This window comes from Botryllus schlosseri, chromosome 8, assembly GCF_051294905.1.
Source record: "Botryllus schlosseri isolate E-star chromosome 8, Bs_hap1, whole genome shotgun sequence".
Lineage (NCBI taxonomy): Eukaryota > Metazoa > Chordata > Ascidiacea > Stolidobranchia > Styelidae > Botryllus > Botryllus schlosseri.
This window is the reverse complement of record NC_137243.1, coordinates 15,670,223-15,686,552: the sequence shown is the minus strand read 5'-3', so window position 1 is coordinate 15,686,552 and position 16,330 is coordinate 15,670,223. Positions and strand designations below refer to the sequence as shown.

Genomic DNA, 16,330 nt, shown 5'->3' with positions numbered 1-16,330 from the left:
ATATGCCAAAAATTGCTTATTTTTGGCATTTTCAAATTTTTATTTTTGGCAGTTTTGGCATCTGGCTCCTGAAATGCCAAAAATAACACGGCCTGCCTATTGGACTGCAACACCAAAAGGTATTTCACAAAGTCGCCGGCTCGAGTGACTACATAGTTTCTGACATCATTGTAGTCGCTGGCAAAATCCATGACTGCTTTCGAACATTCAATGTCTTCCAAGCGTATCCGTGTAGTTTTGCGGTTACGGGAGCGTTCACGATACATGGCCTGCTATGCTAACGCTTTTGCGAGAAATACGTAAAAGGATGTGTGACACCCAGCTCCCACGCCATTAGGGTTGCATTTGAAACTAACGGTTGTTCAAAACACTTTATTTAAAACAAAGGCCCTTTTAAAGAAATTGTGCTTTTTCAAGTTGTAAAATTATGCCATAATTGTGTAAATACTTTCCACAAAACATGTTGTATGAGCCTACGGACGAATACCACCCGATATAGCCGATGAATACGATATGGGATGGCTGGAACCCTCAAAATAGTCGGTTCAACTCAGGGCTGTGGAGTCGGTAAATTTTACCACCGACTCCGGCTCCGACTCCGACTCCACACATTTTCAATATACCGACTCCGACTCCGACTCCTGAGTTCTTAAACGTACCGACTCCGACTCCGACTCCGACTCCTGGGTCTTTAAACGTACCGACTCCGACTCCCGACTCCGACTCCAGCATTATTACCAATTTACTTCGAAAATCATATGCCACATTGTCGGTTGAATGACTATCATACAACCATTAAACATATGCAAACATATGATTAACTGTGGCATGCTAAATTGTTTCATTGTGGCACAACTCGAATTATCCACTTGCAATTAACATGAAATAAAGATTTGCTAAATATCCTTCCTTATTCAAGTTTTTATAACATGGACTCTCTAATATCCTGAAATGTATGAATCATTCAAATATGGCAGATATCCAATCCTGTTTAATAAAAATGTAGATAAAAAATCCAAGTGTAGCTCTTACGTATGACTCAGCAACTAATAAAGAAATTGAACTTACTAATTTTGTCATTGCACACTATCCTGATTACAAGCACAAACAGTCTTACTGCTAACAATAGACATTGGTCAGAAATGGAATTTAGTTAAGTAGTCAAAGACCATAGCCTATGTCTAGTCTGCATGTACTTAATCAAGTATTCAAGGATTGGGACTTGCAGTCTTTCTTAATCATTTGTTCGACCCAAACAGCTAAGCTACACTACAAATATTTTTAATTTTGTCAAGTGGGGAGCATCGTTTGGTCATATCTACATCATTTTTACAATTTTACAAAACCAGCCGATGCATTTTCTCTGTCACAGTATCATGGTATAATTCCAAAAATTGCATCAATTTTGACTGCATCGCGAAAACGCACATTGCGATTTTCTTACCCTCTGCAACTGAGTTGTAATTTGCAAGTAATGTCTAATTTTATCTATATCAGGGGTGGGCAACTTTTTCGACGAAAGGGACACCTGAGATTTACGAACCATTGCGCTGGCAACTGGAATGTTGATAACCTTTTTTTAGTCGTTGATAGGAGCGAACCGAATTAGGTAACATTGCAAACAAGACTTATATTAATACGCTCTAAAATTGATAACAATATGTCATGCAACTGTGCAGTGCGCAATCAGGCCCTGGTCGCGCGAAGCGCGAAATTTTTTTGCAAGATAACGACTGAATTAGGCTATAGCTATATCAATAAATATGTCGCTATCATACATTGGGGGTCGCATCTGTATATCACTGGGCTCATTTGGCAAGGACAGGATTATTCGACGTTTAGACATAGCAAAATCGATGGTATATCAGTGAACATGCCTCTATCATTTTGTGCAAATGTTTTGTCGACGATCTCGCTGCGAGTGCACAAGCGAAGCCGTATATCCTAATTGCGAATACAGTTAGACTCAATTCTGTGAATAATACGTATTTATAATTTTCAGAAGTGGGCTCAAATACTGAATGCAAGAAATCTAGTGACAATGAATCATGCGAAGTACCGAGAAAAATTTCAAGTCAAATAAAATATTTTACTTTATGGTCATATATACGAAGATTTGGGATAAATGTGGCTGGCCCCTGGATACGTCAATGCGTCAGAACTGTTGTTTTAGTCATCATCAAATTTCGCGGTCATGCTAATCAAATTTTGGTTGGCCTTGCGATTGTACCTGATGTCATAAATAATTTCGAGAATTACCTCGCAGGCCACACCTAACCTTCTCGTGTGCCAAATTTGGCCTTCGTGCCACGGGCTGGCCGCACCTGATCTGTATGGTTAATAATAACAGTGGTTGGTGGTACATAAAAATTATATTGAAAATTCTTTGAAAGCAAATGTTTTCATGATAGAGAAGTTGGAGTCGGAGTCGGAGTCGAAGTCATAGTCATTCTCACAAACTCCGACTCCGACTCCAGTCAGTATTTTCCCACCGACTCCGACTCCGACTCCGACTCCGACTCCATCTTAAAGCGAAAATTACCCCGACTCCGACTCCACCGACTCCGACTCCGACTCCACAGCCCTGGTTCAACTGCTATAGTACGTAGATATTTCGTCATAGGAGCTATATCTACATGATATTTTCAATTGCCAATGTCAATCCACTATGACGTCACAATTGAATATTCGGGACGCCATGGCTTAAAAAACATATTTTAAACAAGGGCCTTGTTTTGAACATGTTTGTTTTGAATTGATTTTTGTTTTAAATGCAACCCTACACACCATGATCCCAATGCGTATGGGCTGTAGGCAGTTAGGCAGTATTAGGAGTTTGTGACGAGGATTTATATATTCTGGCGGTGTGTAGGACGGACTGCATTACAATCGTGCACCACAAACAGCTTATTGTAGCATACACTGGAAAAAATATAAAACGCTCGTGGCACACATACAAAATTGGAAGTTTCACGTTATAATACCATGGAGGGGGAGATAGCGTAGTGGTGAGAGTCGGCACCATCCAATCAGGCAGCTCTGGTTCGATTGCCGCCGTCGGAGGTTATTCTGGGATCCTCGTCCCACGTGTCGATGTTCTTACGGCGACAAAAAACATAGAGAAAAGACCAGAGAGAGAAAAAGAACAAGAAGTGACTTCTAAAATGGCCCGACGTAGAAAAAATAACATCGGAGAAGACTGTGACATCGGGCACTGGGTCGAGGTGGATGCCAATTCAAGTGACCCCAACTGGTTAATCGTTCGGCAACCCCCCTGAATGTTCATTACGTCGCATTGTATATCGCATTATACATTGTGTGTGTGTCTTGGGCAGATGAAAATATAATCTGACGATTGATTGATTGGTGGGCTGATTTGCTTATACGAGCATATACGACTGAAACGAGGCTGCAGTTTTAACAAACATACTCGCATTTCGTCGTCAATTCGAAGCAGTCCTTGTCGTTTACAGCTTTTGATTTCATTCAAAACAGAAAAAACTATGTTCACATCAGAGTTGGATCAATTGTAATTTGTAATTGAACTGAATGTAATTATTACATTTTTTCATGTAATTGTAATTGTAATCTAAGCATTTCTATTTTGTAATCTAAACACACGACCTGTTTCTTATCACTTGGGCATCTTCAGACGCAGGCTATCTTGGATGCGCCTCACCTCTGATCCGCGTAAGCGATGTCTTACAAAGGCCTAGAAGTGGGTCGGGCTTCAAGTCAGCAGATATGGAATTAAAATGCTGGATATCGGCCTGGTGTAAATGGCCATTGCAGTCGAAAAACACTATAAATGCCACAAACAAAAACAACAACAAAAACACAGGCTATGTAAGTATAGCTATTAGATACCACAATTTAAGGTAGGTCTGGATGGAAAATACACAGAGGTGGTCAAACTAGTCAAGAAAGCTACTCAAGAAGAAGTAGAAGTAGCGACGAAAAATTATGCTCAAGTACGAGTAGTAGAAGTACTTCTTCCATAAGCAACGTAAAACTACTTGAAAGAGAAGTAGAATTGACTGACTTTAAATCTACTAAAGTAATTAAGTATAGGCTAGTTGTGAAAACGATCGTAATTCGTTCACATGGGTTGTCAAAATGTGCAAATTGAGCTATGCGAAAGGCGCCGAGCAGAAGGTATCCAATTTCCGACAGCATAAGCATTCGTCCGCATCATGGGAGGAAAATGGTAGTATTGATATGGAAATGCGATACTAATCCTCTGTTTACTCGAACAGCTTGCTTTAGAAAATATCATGGTATGGCGCCCTCCCCCATATTATAAAGCCTGTAGTTTAGTCGAAGAGCAATACAGAGAAGTTGTATAGGATACGGTGTAAACACTTTGCGCGATTAGTAAACGGTAATAAAAAATATGCCGGATCGTAAAAATGCCATACTCTGTAGCTTTATTTCCGGAAATTAAAGGCACACTTGCTTTTATACTTCAACATGTATGTTATCCAGACAAAAGAACTGATATTAATTAGAACTCAAAGTATATGATACTTGGAGTTGAAAGTGAAATATAAATACTATACTTCTGAAAGCGGAGCATGTAGTCCAGAAAGTTTCGAAGGTTGGTATCCTAGTTGGTATGCTTTCAAGTCGAAATACAAGCAATTTCTTCTAAATCAATACTAGCCAGTCTTCAGGATTACCGGACCACGACCTCGCCCTCCGCCACATGCCACCCCATTTTATCGCTTGCGTCTTATATTATCTGCATTACTTTTCATTCAGTGTGCAATGTGCAAGCATCTTCTTTACTTCGCCTAGGCTAAGGTAGGTGTCTGATCCTAAAGGCTACTCCAAGTTGTTTCGACATTTTCCTATCTTTTCATTGTATCGCAGTCTTGTGATGTTTTGAAACGATGAAAATATTAATAAACCTGATTGATTGACTGATTGATGCTAAAACAGCTCTAAAACTAAAAATAAGTCAGAGTCAACTTTGCCAGATTAGGACACGCCATGGACTGCTAGATTACGATATGATAAGTAAATGCTAGATTGCGAAACTTCAGTTTCAAACGTTATGATGATCCATAATATTATATACTGTGATGAAATATTTGATATGGCGAAGGGCGACAATGCGGCGTGAACGGAACCACGCAACCCGCTACCTAAATTTTATGCACCGATACTACACTCTTAGCGAAAAGAGTGGTTATACACACCCCAAAAGGTGGTACACGAAAACAGAACTTACGTAACCCTGCCGGTGTGAATGACCAGAATCCACCCCATTCCTTGCGGTGTATATCGGATATCTCACCCTAGCCATTAGAATTGATTGGGGCGGAATTTCAATATATACACCCCACTTGAAATCCTGCATCTTCTTCCAAATGGCACGGTATTGCAAATAAACTTTCTTGATTGCATATATTCGATATCAATTGAACCATAATAACATAAAATGGAAACATATTTCGTGAAATAACAAAAACAGAGATCTCAGCGACGGAGAAAAAAATTCACTGAAAATACTGCTCGAAGAACATTGCCCATGTAGTATTGGGAAGTCGCCTCCTCCAGGTGTCCGAAAAACACTCTTGTACGGCGAAGGCTGAGTCACTATCTTCACCAAGAACTTGTGGCATAATCCTGAAATCAAAATGCATATTCACAACCCAAATAACAGGCACATATGCTAACATGCATAACTTAATGAAAGACCACAAAAAAAGAAGCCATTACAAAGTATATATATTTTCACAAAGTACTTACAAAAAATCAGATGTTACACTTGCTAAGGAATTGCAGCACAGACTGTGGTCCGATAGGGTGAACTTACCGCTATAGGAAACATGTTCACACACGATCACTGTATGTGTGGGCAATTAGGCATCGACAAGATGGAAATTGATGGATAGTTTTCATGCAAACCGCATGTAACAGGCAGACTTGGACAACTAGAAAACGTTCCCTTTTTCCAAATTGGATTGGAATTATATTACAACTACAAGTTTTTTTTCGAATTAGAGTAGAATTAAAATTTGAGCTACACAGTTGGAAATTAGATTAAAATTATAATTACCTAACAGTTTTTTTTTCAAATTAGATTAGAATTAGAATTACTGAAATCGCCAAAAGTTGAATCAAACTCCGTTATCATCAAATCATAGTTCATCTTATGAGCATGAGAATAGCAAATTTCTACTGTACAGTAGGGGTGTTCAAAAATGACTTTTTCTTTCAAATCTACTGGCTACTCGATAAAATTGTTAGGTTACCTAATTGAAGCCTGCACACCAAATTTGGTTTGATTCCAACCAGTAGCCGCATTGCTACAGGAGAAGAAAGTTTTTTATTTATTATATGAAAATGAACGAAAAAAGATTTAAAATTTCCTGTTCACCCCATTAAATTGTTTGGTTGTCTATAGCAACAATGCTCAACCGATTTGGCTCAATTCCAACCAGTGGAAGTGGAGTTATTGCCGTCACAAAATTTTGGATTTGAATAAAATAGTATTTACGGTGAACGATTCTTTAATCATTTATGACTGTTGTGCCCACCGTAAATACTATTTTATTCAAATCCAAATTTTTCGAAATCAATAACTCCGCTTCGGCTGGTTTGATTTGAGGCAAATTTGGTGGGCATCGTTTCTATAGACAACCTTACAATTTCATGGGTGAACAGAAAATTTTGAATATTTTTACTAATTTTTAAATAATAAATAAAATAACTTTCTTCTCCTGTAGCAATGCGGCTACTGGTTGGAATTGAACCAAATTTGGTGTTTAGGCTTCAATTCCGTAATCCAACAATTTTACCAAGTAGCCAGAAGAATTTGAGAATAAATATTCATTTTTAACACCCCTACTGTCCAGCAAGCTTGGCTTGTTTCGCACTCTACAGTTCTCCTGTAGCATTTCCAGGAAAACCAGACATTAGATTAGACTTAAAATTAGACCATAGAAAGATTTCATACATTCGATTAGAATTGGAATTAGAGCATAGATACATTTCACCAATTAGAATAGCTTCAATTAGGATAATTAGACAACTAGAATACTAGCAACACCGCCTATATCAGAAATAACTGAATATATTTGTGAAGATTCTTGCTGTTAGTAGTGTCATATGCCATTAGTAATTTTATATTAGTCGCGAAGATTCATATCGCAATTTTCAAGGTAGAATCCTCTGAAAATCTGCGTACCATACTTGACTATTTTTCCAACATTTCGTATTCTACTTCCACTTGGCGTAGTTTTGACTTGTATTGGGAACTGTTGCATCTACTTGTAATCGAGTATAAATTGAAGTTGGTATTCCTACATCGACTTGAGTAGCAACGCTGGTAACTTTGACCATCTCTGCTTTGGTTTACCTCATAGATGCGACTACGAAAGTTGACATCAGGTGTCATTACTAGGGCAATTTTTTTTGACATGTCAAAAAAAGTCAAAATTAGGTCAAAATTGTAGCGTTAGGTCAAAATTTGTCAAAATTGTTTACAAAATTTGTCAAAATTGTTTACTAAGTCAAAAATTTTTTGACCTCTGCATTTCGTTTGTATCGTAGATTTTGCGCTGTCGGTGAACTTATCATTTGATATTTTACAGCTTGTAGCCTACTTTATAGGCCTACCGTTGTAAACGGACCATCGTCTGCTCATTGTGAATCATAAAGGGTCAAATGAAACAAATATGGACATGGTTTTATGGTCAACGTACCACAATATCCTAGCTGAAGCAAGAATGCTTGGACATTGCATGGTTTTTATATCAAGAAGCGCAAGCTTAAAAATTGTGATATAGACAACATTGTCAGAATGAAGCAACACGGTTTGTCACCAGCAGTGTGCACACAACTTGAGTGTTGTCAGCCAACAAATGCTGCTGTTGAACGTTCTTTCTCCGTTTTTGGCAAGCTACGTAGTAAGGACAGACACTTTCTACCCGAGAATGTAGGAAAGGATCTTTCGTTGTACTATAACAAATTTTAATTATTTCCACCAGAATACGAAATGTAACTACTGGAATTCTTCATAGCGCCTGATTTCGTTAAAATACTAGTTTTTCATGTAAAAATCTGTCAGTTTTTGAGCCAAAAACGTTTTTTCAGCCCAATCTACTTTGTAAGGACAGACAGTTCCAACCAGAAATGAAGATAAGTAGTACAATTTTAACATTATATGCGAAAACACCTAATTTGCATACGTGAGGTCAAAATTTGGTCAAATTTTAGTTTTTTTAAGTCAAAAAAGGTCAAAATTTAGATTTTTTAGGTCAAAATCTTCCATGTTTTAGGTAGGTCAAAAAAAATTGCCCTAGTCATTACCAAAGTTGTCATACCTGCTGGCTTGATAACGAGTCTTTCAGTTTTCGCAGCAAACTTCTAAACTCGGTTAGTTCCTATGATATAATCTTGCTCTTGCAGCATCCAGTCTTTAAGCAGCATCCTAAAATTAGAAGAAAATCAGAGAAAGAGATGCATGGACTTGATTTACATTTGACTACTTGGTATTAATGCAAAACACGAAACGTTTTCTAGTTGGGCAATATTGACTTTCAGAATGGATTCAAAGCGACCGCAGATACAGGTCTGATTAGAAAACCTTGACTTGCCTTATACATTTAAATTAGCAAATTAGCTGGATGCTAATGATTACCTTGCAATATGTGCTGTTTGATAACGATCCATCACTGTTTCGCAGCATACGGTTTTATGGTTCAATGCGACATCGACTTGGTTGAAATGCCTTGACATGATCTTGTATAGTAGCATCCTAAAATTGAAATAATAACCATGAGGTATAAACGTTTAGTTGACAATTTGGATTGGATTCTAAACTCATCTGATATGTGCGCTGGGTCTTCAAAAATGGCTTTTTTTCTCAAATCCAACTGGCTACTTGATAAAATTGTAAGGTTACCTAATTTAAGCCTGCACACCAAATTTGGTTCGATTCCAACCAGTAGCCGCATTGCTACAGGAGAAGAAAGTTTTTTATTTATTATATGAAAATGAATAAAAGAAGATTTGAAATTTTCTGTTCACCCCATTAAATTGTTAGGTTTTCTATAGAAACATTGCTCAACCGATTTGGCTCAATTCCAACTAGTGGAAGCGGAGTTATTGCCGTTGAAAAATATTGGATTTTAATATAATAGTATTTTTACGGTGACCGATTCTTTAAGCAGTTATTACAGTTGTGCCCACCGTAAATACTATTTTATTCAAATCCAAATTTTTCGACATCAGTAACTCCGCTCCGGCTGGTTTGAATTGTGGCAAATTTGGTGGGCATCGTTTACAACCTAACAATTTCATGGGTGAACAGAAAATTTTGACTCATTTTAATATAATAAATTAAAAAAACTTTCTTCTCCAGTAGCAATGCGGCTGCTGGTTGGAATCAAACCAAATTTAGTGTGCAAGCTTCAATTAGGTAACCTAACAATTTTATCAAGTAGCGAGTAGAATTTGAGAATAAAAAGTCATTTTTGAACACCCCTACTGCACCGCAAGCTTGGCTCGTTTCGCATTATACAGTTCTCCTGTAGCCTTTTCAGGAAACCCAGACATTAGATTAGAATTAAAATTACCGTAGACCATAGAAAGATTTCATAAATTCGATTAGAATTGGAATTAGAGCATAGAAACATTTCACAAATTGGAATAGCTTCAATTAGTATAATTAGACAACCAGAATATCTAGTTGTCCAAGTCTAGCAACACCACCTGTACCAGGAATAACTGAATATATTTTTGAAGATTGTTCCTGTTAGTAGTGTCATATGCCATTAGTAATTTTATATTAGTCGCGAAGATTCCTATTGCAATTTTCAAAGTACAAACTTCAGAAAAACTACTTACCATACTTGACTATTTTTCCGACATTTCGTATTCTACTTCCACTTGACGTAGTTTTGACTTGTATTGGGAACTGTTGCATCTACTTGTAATCGAGTATAAATTGACGGGGTATTTCTACATAGACTTGAGTAGCAACGCTGGTAACTTTGACCATCTCTGCTTTGGATTACTTCATATATGCGACTACGAAAGTTGACATCAGGTGTCGTTAACAAAGTTGTCATACCTGCTGGCTTGATAACGAGTCTTTCAGTTGTCGCAGCATACTCCTAAACTCGGTTAGTTCCAGTGATATAATTTTGCTCTTGGAGTATGCAGTCTTTAAGCAGCATCCTAAAATTTAAAAAATATTCAGAGAAAGATATGCATGGACTTGATTTAAATTTGACTACTTGGTATTAATCCAAAACACGAAACGTTTTCTAGTTGGGCAATATTGACTTTCAGAATGGATTCAAAGCGACCGCAGATACAGGTCTGATTAGGAAACCTTGACTTGCCATAGCCCAGTGGTTCCCAACCTTTTTCGACACATCGCCCCCTTTTCAAGGTCAACACCGATCATCGCCCCCAAAATTTTGTGTACCGAAAATTGTGCATACAAACTGTAATCACCGGCGGGTTGACTAAAAAAAAGGTCAAATTTTCGGCTCGATGTCTAATTTGACACACTTTTGTAACTAAATTTCCGTGGGTTGACTAAAAAAAAAGGTCAGCCGTGACGCGTCATCGCCCCCCCTATCGCCCCTTCCTATTTTCGGCCCCCGTCGCCCCCTTTGTCCATTTTCGCCCCGCTGTCGCCCCCTTCGTCATTTTCGCTCCCCTAGACCGCCAAATCGACCCCTGGGGGGCGATATCGCCCACGTTGGGAACCACTGCCTTAGCCTATACATGGAAATTTGCAAATTAGCTGAATGATAATGATTACCTTGGAATATAAGCTGTTTGATAACGATCCTTTACTGTTTCGCAGCATACGCTTCTACCGTTAAATGTGACGTCGATTTGGTTGAAATTCCATGATATTAGCTATGATATAGCAGCATCCTAAAATTGAAAAAGTAACCATGAGGCATACGGTAAACGTTTAGTTGACAATTTGGATTGGATTCGAAAGGCCCACGTCATCCGAAATGTGTACTGATGTTGTAGCCTTGACTTGCTTTATGCTTGTAAATAAGCGAGTTAAAGTACAATTTTGTGACTTTCCTACGCATAGTATATTACTCACCAACAACATATTTGATTTCACATTCACAGAGTAAGAGTCTGCTACTAATAGCAATCAGTCCTTGAATCTAACAAAAAGCAGATTTGTGCATATGCACAGATCGTGTGTATGTCATATCATGAGTCAAGAAGTGCATATATTATGATTTGTTTATATTGATCGAAAGGATAGTTTGATAAACTTTGGCAAGGCTATGTTTGCCTCTTCATATTGGTCAAAACATTGAAGACCCAGCTAATCCGTGCATTGTTGCACACCGAGTTGACCGCAGTAGTGCGCATTGCTACTCAAGCAATAGATGTCAATTTCTCATATAGAAGTGGCTATGTCAAATCCATGTCAAGCTGCTTCAAATTAAAATAAATATATGAACAGAACTCAGAGAAGTAGTTTCAAAAGAAGTAGTCTGGTTGATGGGTCACATACTCTTAATAGATAGTCTGAGTTGGCCACTGCAAAATATGTTCAATGAGGTAAGCCTGTTCCTAGTCAAGTCTCTCATATTCATAGTGATAGCAATATAGCATCGTCATATTTTCACCCATGTCATAATATAATTAACATTTACTGGCCCCAATTTACGGGGATCGAAAGATTTTATCAAATGTCCATCGCTCACCTCAGATACCATTGCTTCATATGCTTCAGCCCTTTGCTGTTTGTATGTTACACTTGTTTTCTCATGAGGAGAAATCGATAATTTCATTCTTCAAGAGCCCCAAATTTGCGATCTTTGCCCATGCAAGTCTGAAGTAGAATAGATACCCGTAATATGTTTACCTTCCTACCATAACATAACATAATATATAATGTGTATATAGCTCAGTGATAATGACAGGGTGATAGGCCTATAAACATAGCTCTGCATAGTCAGTGGTAGGCTACCCTTTACACTTAAACAGGTCGTGATGTGCTTTGGTAATCAATATAACGACAATCGAGTCGATTTTTTTTTCAATGCACTTACAAACGATGTCGCTCAAACCCAAATTACCGTAGTTTATAATCATAGCTAATGCTGGACCTGTCAACAGTATCTCCATTAGAGACATTGAGGTACTGTGTCTTGGAGATTGGTATCGGTACTGGTGATACAACAATTTATATGAATTCAATGTATCGTCACTACCGGTACGTTTAAAATTCCAACTTGCTACATATAATTCTGTTCAGTACAGCTGCGACACTGAGTAACAGGAATCGGATCTGTACTGGAAACGCAACGGAACAAATGTTCTTTACTACAATAGTACTGATACGAAACGGAACAAATGTTCTTTACTACAATAGTACTGATACGAAATGTAACTCACCATCCAGATATTTTCAATCTCGAAAGAGGCTTTCTTCACAGATTCACGACGACTAATACGGTCAGTCGATAGCCAGTCTGGTCTCTTAAGCGCGGAAATACGGCATATAACGAAACATTTTACATAGCTGTAGCCTAACATAGCAGCAGCTGTTCTGGTGACGACGGTTTGTATATTCCATTATGATGTGACAATTGACTCACTGATGTAATAACTATATTGAAGTTACGGATCTCCGGAATATTTGTATGTATACTATAATTGATTTATCGGAAATATGGATTTGATAGCTTTGAAGCTGCAGATTGCATCATAATAAGCTTCAAAAAGTCTTGCAGTACTAGATTTATCTCCATAGATCGAACCATTGATACGATCCGAAAGCTGTATGCGAATTGTCTGTTAGGCTTAGTGTGCAATTCATAAAGCTACCAAATAGTGAATAACACATCAATATAGATATGAAAATAACCAGGAAACTTTGCCCAATTTAGTCCCTCTTTCGCCCAATTCAATGATTGTTCCGTGACGTAACCTGGTGTTCCATTCTAATTTGAATTCTTGCTACGCCCATATTGCGTACTGCTCATATACGTTGTGGCTGAAATTTAACTCCTTCTAGTATTCCCAGCTCTAAATACCCTTAACCTGCATTATATTGTGGTTATACACTAATGCTGTGCGGAATAGGCCCGATATATTTTGTACATATAGGCTACGTACAATGTACAATTGTGCATTTGACGTGACATGAAAGAAATTATAAACCAGCATCGTGACAACTTCATAATGTGTCGTATTTTTGCGACACACTTGAGATACATCGGTCACACTATAGTAGACAGGGTGAAATTTCAGCCAAAGTACGAGTACCGCAGTGCACGATAAATGTGAATTACAATATGATATTGCGGACTTAGCTATTATTCATTCATGTCAATGTAGCACACGAACTAATACAACGAATGCTTATTTGTCACTGAAGCTGAAACTATATGCGTAGGCGAATTTACTTGATCGAACCGGGTTAAATCCATATAGACTGAACAATGGAACATTGCCGAAGCCTACCCAAGAAGCCTTAAAGACATATGGACAACAATAAAGTGGGCGAAAACACGCATTTTCGGTGGATAATTCAACCCCAAAGAGAATATGTCCTACACGACCTACAGTTAGACACAGCAGAGAAGTTCTCAAGTGCCCACACAACGATCAGTACAGTGATTCGACTGAATTTTTAACAAGAATGCAGACTTGCCGCACCCCTGCCTGCTTAACCAGGCTTCTGACCGACACAGACTTAAAACTTCAACAGTCAAGTTTTGTGGAAGCGGCTAGCGCGGATTGAATCCCAAACTTCATATTTGTCTGACAAAAGGTGTAATCTTTAACAATTCACCCCAAATGCCAGTGCTTGGGGTGTATATCTTCTGGTATATGTGTGTAGGGGTGTGTTCGGCTCATTTCCACCAATAGCTTAGGTGTAAATGACAAATTTAGTACCCATTAGGTGTGATGACCCAAAACACACCCTACGCTAGGGTGTGAATTACGAAAACACACCATTTTCGTTTACAGTGTATCGTGAAATACTACTGGTCACCCCGTATCCACTGCGACTCCGACTCCGACTCCAACCCCGACTCCAACAGTATTACCAATTTACTTCGAAAATTATATGCCACAGTGACGGTTAAATGACTATCATATAACCATTAAACATATGCAAACATATCATTAACGATGGCATGCTAACGTCCAGTATTTAAGGACTAGGACTTGCAGTCTTTCTTAATCATTTGTTCGACCCAACCAGCTAAGCTACACTACAAATATTTTTAATTTGGTCGAGTGGGAAGGAGCGTTTGGTTATATTCAGCTTACACCAATTTTACAACCAGGCGATATATTTGCTCTGTCACAATATCATGGCATAATTACAAAAATTCCATCAATTTGTGACTGGATCGCGAAGATGCATATTGCTTCTTTCTTCCTCTATGCAACTGAATTGTATTTTGCAAATAATGTTCAATTCTATCTATATCGGGGATGGCCAACCTTTTCGGCCAAAGGGTCATATGAGATTTACGAACCATTGCGCGGGCAACTGGAATGTTGATAACCTTTTTTTAGTCGCCCGATAGGAACGAACCGAATTCGGTAACATTGAAAACAAGACTTATATGACTACGTTTTAAAATTGATAATTATTATGTCATGAAAACTCAGTGTGCAACTGTACAGTGTGCACTGTGCAGTGTGCACTGTGCAGTCATACCCTGGTCGCGCGAAGAACGAAATTTTTTCAAAGGTAATGAATGAATTCGATCAATGAATATATTACCTGCACAATTGCACATATTGGGGGTCGCCTCTGTATAGCAATGGGGTGATTTGGCAAGGACTGGATTATTTGGCGTTTTAGACATAGCAATATCAACGGTTTCGGTGAACATGCCTCTGTCATTTTGTTGTTGGACGACACGTTATCTCCTAATTGCGAGTATAGTGGGACTCAATTCTGTAAATTACGCGTATTCATAATTTGTAGCAGGGTTTCCAATACTTAATGCAATAAATTTGACAATAAATCATGCGAAGTGCAAAGAAAAATTTCAAGTCAAATAAATCTGCTACGGAATATTCTACTTTATGGTAATATACGAAGATCTGCGCTGAATGTGGCTGGCTCCTGGTTACGCCAATGCGTCGAAACTGATGTTTTATAGTCATCATCGAATTTCGCGGTAAGGCTAATCAAATTTTGGTTGGTCTTGCAATTTTACCTAATGGTATATCTGATTTCGACAATTACCTCGCAGACCACACAAAACCTTCTAACGGGCCACATTTGACCTGCGGGGCACGGTCTGGCCGCCCCTGATCTGTATGGTTAGTAAATAGCCTAACAGTGATTGATATGAAAATCCTGGTATAGTTATTATTAGTAATTTAGAAGATATCTTTGAAAAGCAATTGTTTACATGACAAAGAAGTTGGAGTCGGAGTCGGAGTCGAAGTCGGGGTCATTTTCACTAACTCCGACTCCAGTCAGTATTTTTCCACGACTCCGACTCCGACTCCAGCCACCACAGTTTTCACGACTCCGACTCCGACTCCACCAAGCGAAAATTAGCCAAACTCCGACTCCGACTCCACAGCCCTGGTAGCAACTACGCGATTCATACAACAACACTGTCGGTTTCCGAAATCGATAGCTAGTTTCTCTTTGCTGCGATTATCCAATTGTGAATGACGAGTGAGGCAGATTCGTCCATGCCTCACCTGGGTATTTTTACTCTACGCTGTCTCATTATACGTAGTTAAGTATAATTTCGCAATCTTTGGCGAATTTGAGGGGGTTCTGGTTCTTTGACATTGTTAATATTCGTATTTTCGGAATCAGCGCGACAATAGCACTTTACTTTGATTAATACCAGTTATTATTTGGCCTTATTCTGAGCTGTTTATGATGAATTGCATAATCCCATTTGAGGCACTAGTCTGTTCCTCAACTCTCCTTTCGCACCATATTTTTCAACAATAAATATGAAAATTGGTGATGTTGGGTAAAAATATATTCAAATTTAGTTATTCATGAACATCGACGGAAAATATCAATAATAATGGAAGGTTTTCACAATTTTCTTTTACCCGTCCTGAAGTCAGGTAAAAGGCACTGTCTCACTTGCCTCCCCTGACTGTTCCCTAGTGATGCGCCCGATATTCGCGAGCGCCAACTCCGTGTTCTTGGTTATAGCAGTTTCTTGGGCTGACGGGAGTAGACTCGAGACTGATACCTCAATGTAGGGTTACTTCAGCGGTCTTTGCGTAACTCTTTGGTTCGTTCAGGTGGTCATTAGGTAGTTATCAACATTTATTTTAAACGGTCAACAAACGGCTAACTCACTCGAAATCAAAG

At 38.5% G+C, this 16,330-nt stretch overlaps 1 long non-coding RNA gene across 1 annotated transcript; it reads right to left on the bottom strand.

Moving 5' to 3' along the window:
* Positions 1 to 5,267: 5,267 nt before the first annotated feature.
* On the bottom strand, positions 5,268 to 13,981 carry LOC145444908 (uncharacterized). Its single transcript, XR_013916816.1, has 7 exons — positions 12,403 to 13,981; positions 11,709 to 11,836; positions 10,787 to 10,905; positions 10,085 to 10,191; positions 8,651 to 8,767; positions 8,334 to 8,440; positions 5,268 to 5,631 (listed from the first exon to the last, which is right to left on the bottom strand). It is a non-coding gene; the product is annotated as an uncharacterized LOC145444908 (long non-coding RNA).
* Between the last annotated feature and the right edge of the window lie 2,349 nt (positions 13,982 to 16,330).